A 5038-nucleotide genomic window follows, 5' to 3' on the forward strand; every position below is an offset into this window, starting at 1 on the left:
GACCACTCTCAGCCTTTGTTAGAGACAGGACACTGGTCTTGACTTTTTTTTCCTGACACAGTAACATCTGGCTCCTTTGTGCTTGACTGAGAGTGACAGTTTGGATATCTAGGAAGCCCCTTCCAATTCTTTGTTCCTTTTTGTTTCAAAATTGAAATAATCTCATTTCCCTAGAGTCTTGCTTTTTGACTTGTGTATTTCCACCTCTGCAGTAAGTGTATCTTGGCCAGCGATACAGGCAGTCGTACAGTGGTGGTGTCAAGAAGCCCCAGGCCCCTTTGTGCTAAATGTTGTCCATATACATCACTCAAATATGCAGAGCTGAACTTAAATTTGGCCAGTTCAGCTTTGTCAGCTGGAAGAGGAGAGGGTGGGAGAATCGCACATCTAATTAACATACAGCTGTGCCTACTAGAACACTTCTCTGTAGATGTAAAACTGTTCGGGGGGGGGTGTGTGTGTGTCTGATCTAGCTTATTTCTTTGAGACACAAATGCTAAACTGCTGTGAGGGGCTTGTTCTAGGAGGGAATGTTTGCTGGCATATCTAGATCTGCAAGCTCTTTAATAAAAAGGACAAAGAACAACACAAGGCTACAGCATTAGTGAAAGGGAATTTAAAAAATTATTTTTTCAGGACAATGTTCTGGTGTAAGACTTTCTGGAACTTGCATAAAGGAAAACATATGCAATTTTTATGGCTACACCTAGATTCATGCCTAAGTTGAAAGTTTTGCTGTTTGTCCCATGACCAAAAGCTATCAAGGATCCAGAAGGCAACGTCAGCGTTCACATGTGTGCTGACCTAGTGCTCCTGGACAATGCAATGAGATGTCTTTTTCCTCTGGTCACAGCCATCTTTTCCTCCGGTCTTCCATTATATGAGAACTTTGGATCTGTAAAAAGATTCCGAAGACCAACTGCAATGCAAATCAGGGTATGTAAAAATAAATAAATAAAAAGTACGGCTATTATCACGAGCCTTCAAATACGTTTTTATGTCAACTCTGAACAAAGTGATATTTGAAAAATTTTGCAGTCATCCAACCAATTCGGCACTATATTGGACATGAGCTTTGGTTCTCATTTTCCTTTTAGAAACATGCTTTTGTTATGCTTTTAGTACCTAACAAGGATGCTGAAACCTGGCTTTTTTTATAGTAACTTGAAATGAAACCCAGCACAGTCCAAGCATGGTCCCCTCGGTAAAGCTGTGAGCTGTATGTCCTGCTGCTACCCAGGGCGCCCACCAGCCACGCGGATTTCCCATCCGAGGAGAGGTCTGCTCCGCGCTGGGGCTTGTTTGAGCCGGTGCAGCCGCTGCCTTTCAGGTGTGGGGAGGGAGAGGCTGTCGGGGGACTATTGGTGGCAGATGAAAACCTGAATTCACAGCCAGGTTCTGAAGTGATCTCTTCCTGAGGTAAAGGCTTTTGTAGCTTTTTCACTTAACTTTGAGCACTCCTGCCTTTCCTCTCGCACTGTTTAGCTTTGACTTTCTTCTCCTTATCTGTCACTAGAGAGTAATTGTCCCTTTCATAAGGACCTTGCTGTAACCTTGAACAGCAGTTCCTGTGGCACCTGATGTGCGTTATGAACTATATATACTGATGAAAGAGCAAGGTACAGTCCTAATGTCTTGATGTTTTCTTCTTTAATCTGTTTCAAGGAGCCCTTTCAGATGGGACATGAAAGCTTTCCCAATTATTATAAAACTCCTTGTGAAATGCTTTTATTTGAAATATAGACTTATATTTAGAATAGTAGGGAAAAAACAGTCTTAGCGGGCTGAAGCAGCAATATCTGAGCTGTTACCAGTTGCTGTTATCTGTCCTTCCATCTGGGTCTAAACATGAAATGAGTATTTCATTATTAAATGCGTACAGAGCCTTTCATTCCGGGGGATACCCACGCACATACTTCACTGTTTTTTTTTGCAATATGTGGTATCTTGCAAGCGGAAGGTAGACGTTTTTATGACAATACTCTGACAGGGACTGCTGCAACAGGATTACATAATGGAGAGGGAGAACTCTCCTTTCAGGACATGGTTGAGGAGAGTCAAAGGAATAAAACTGAGGAGTTGTTCTGCAGCAGGTACCTTCTTGTGCTTGCACCCGGTGGCAGACGTGAGCTGGTTGTGGCAAGTGGATGCAACCAGAAATTAAGAATTGCTTTGTGAATGGAAGGTGAGGGCTCCAAGGCTTTCTGCATCAGCTGGACTTGTAGGAAAAGAAACGGGTGCAGAAACTGAGCTTTATTCACCTCACAGGAAGAAAGCTACAAAACTGCCAGACGTGCAGAAAAAGGAAAAGCAAAAAAAGAGTAGATGTGTTATTAAGGGTAATGAGCAATGCACATTCTCTAGCAGGATTAGGGTGGGAACAGGAACAGACTTGCCAAGCTAAGGTAAAATCCATTTTCTGAAAAATGAAGGGAGAAAAATCCTCTAATGAGGTTTGATAGGAAAAGTATTGACAAGTGTTACCAAGAATCAGGAAAAATAAGAGTTGTGTGGCCAAGCTGTGCAAGATGGCTGATGTTCACAAATCTTCAAAGATGAACTCAGCAGTGATTAACAGGAATAAAAACTTGAGCGAAAATGCTGGAGGGTGCTTGAACTTGTTAGCTCACTAGTGTCTGGGATCCTTGCTGATGGTGTTTGTACAAGCATAACCTGGGCAGATGTGAGCCCAGTGATTACTGCAAGTGCTGCCCTTCTTGTAGGATTAAGTCCAGGGTAAGAAGTCCCAGTGTGGAGCAGGGCATGTTAGCTCTGCCCCAACATTGTACTAATGGGCATGGTGGTGTTGGGTTGACGGTTGGACTCGATGATCTTAGAGGTCTTTTCCAACCTTAATGATTCTATGATTCTAATGCAGTTGTTTGCTGTTTTGATGGAGTATGGGCACAGTAAACTTTCTTCTGCCCAGAATATAACATGTAGATGCTGCTGCCCATCTCCCAAAGCCTGTAGGACATATGTAAAACTTCTGGAAAGGAAGTATGCAAGCAAAGAAAACTTATGAGCTAGCTCAGAGACATAATGAAAAGCACTTTTGAAAAGTGCACCTATGTTTGTGCAAAGGCAAGACACAAAGATGCAAATAGGAGGAGATAAAATGCAATGAGAAAAGTCAGCAGACAAAAGAAACACAGGGAGATGTGTCTCAGTGCAGTGCTTTCCAAGTGGTGACTCAGAGAATGAGATTTTACAGGTATGACTAGTGCAAAGCAGCAAAAATGATTTGTGAAGTGCAGAGCAGCACTGCGTGCTCGGGGAAAGCAGTGCTGCTCCTGCAAACAGCAGTTGGCAGGGATGCAGTGATGAGCATGTGGGGACGTAGAGACCTCCTCAACCTGATGTGGGAGAAAAGAAACTTGCAGCAAGCCAAGCCAAATGAAAATGGAACGACACGTGATTGTAGTATGGTAAGGACAAAGTAAATCGTGTACAGGGTGTTTTGGAAATCAAGCGTGCTGGGATTACAGGTCACGCAGAGAAAACAGGATTACTTAACGCAAATGAAAGTAGAAACCTACCCATATTAAACTGTGGACGAATTGTTTTAATACATATCCCCAAACAAAACAAATCCAAATAATTCATAGAATGGGGAAAATAGCATCATGGATTCAGTAGTTCCTTAGGCTGAAAGTTCCTTTGGTCATCTCCCATGGGATGCGATAGCTGTACTTGGTTACCAAAAAATAAATGCAGACGGAAGGAAGTGGCATAGGAAAACCGAGATACAGCCACTGCCTTCGGAGGGCACAGAGGTGAAGGTAGCAGCAGAGAATGGGGTTTTATGCAAGTTCTCCAGGGAACTGCAGAGCTTTCCCATGAAAAGCTGCCTTGACTGGAGGCCAAAAGCTTCAACAAAGAGACTTCTGCTCCTGATACTACCTTTTTCCCCCCTCTTTTCTCTTCCCTGAAGAAAAAGAGGACTGGTGAGTGATCTAAGATTAAAGGTGCAGTGTTGCAATTTTGGGGTATTATGTCAGTTGTGAGAGATCAGACTGTGAATTACAGAGGGGGGGAAAAGTAAATTCAGAGGCATTACTGGAAACCCCATTATTAGAAAACCCAGAAATAATCCTTGATAAACCCATGAACACTTGCCAAGCAAAGGAAATTCCCCGGTGCATATGAAAACTTAAGAGAAGAGGCAGCAGGCGGTGGTCTGAGCATGATAAAAAATTAAAACCATTACAAGATGGAGACCTGGGGCCATATGTCCTGCAGAGCTAAAACGCTGATCCCCAGGGAGCTGTAATGCAAGCTAAGCAGCAGCCTAGTTCTGGGGAGAGAAAAAGAGGTAGAATCTGCAACAGATCATGTCATTTTGCTGCAGGTATGCAGCGTGGGCCAGGAGAGGAGGGCCGACATGGAGGACTCCTTCGCAGGGGCAGCCGATGCCGCTGCAGCAGCAGATCATCAGCCTGAAAGGAAAATTGGGCTCTTGTGGAGTTGGGTGCTGTGTGCAAGCCAGTGTGAAGCTAGCAATACTGAAAGAGAATCACAGTCAGGAGAAGGTAAATAGATGAAATTCTGGATTAGAGCTGTACATTTATCCCTGTGGAGGGAAGATAGAAACTAAGCACACGTAACAAATTGGGAAAGTTACAGTTTAGAGCATACACTTGCTAGGACGTTGAAAAGACTATATCACCCTTCTGAATCAATGGGAGCAAAATGATTGCTGCGTTTGGGGATGTCTGAGGAGAAAGGAGATTGCTCAGCAAGGCAGCAAAAAGTATTCCGAGAACCCAGTTTTGCTATAGTTTCCCCAGAGCCTGAAAGACATGGTCAGAAGACTCCCCGCTCTGGAAGCGAAGTGCTCAGAGCTGAGGGAGTATGTCCTGAGCACTGCGGGGCAAATATGGTGCTTTGGTCTGGTTCCAGCCAGAAGAGTTTCTGATGACATGGTGGGGACTAAGGCTTGTGTGTGTTTGTGTGTGTATATTTAAAAAAAAAAAAACCAAACCAACCAAAACCCACACCACTACCATTGGATTATTGCTATAGGCATCCCTATATG

This window comes from Aptenodytes patagonicus, chromosome 4, assembly GCF_965638725.1.
Source record: "Aptenodytes patagonicus chromosome 4, bAptPat1.pri.cur, whole genome shotgun sequence".
NCBI lineage: Eukaryota > Metazoa > Chordata > Aves > Sphenisciformes > Spheniscidae > Aptenodytes > Aptenodytes patagonicus.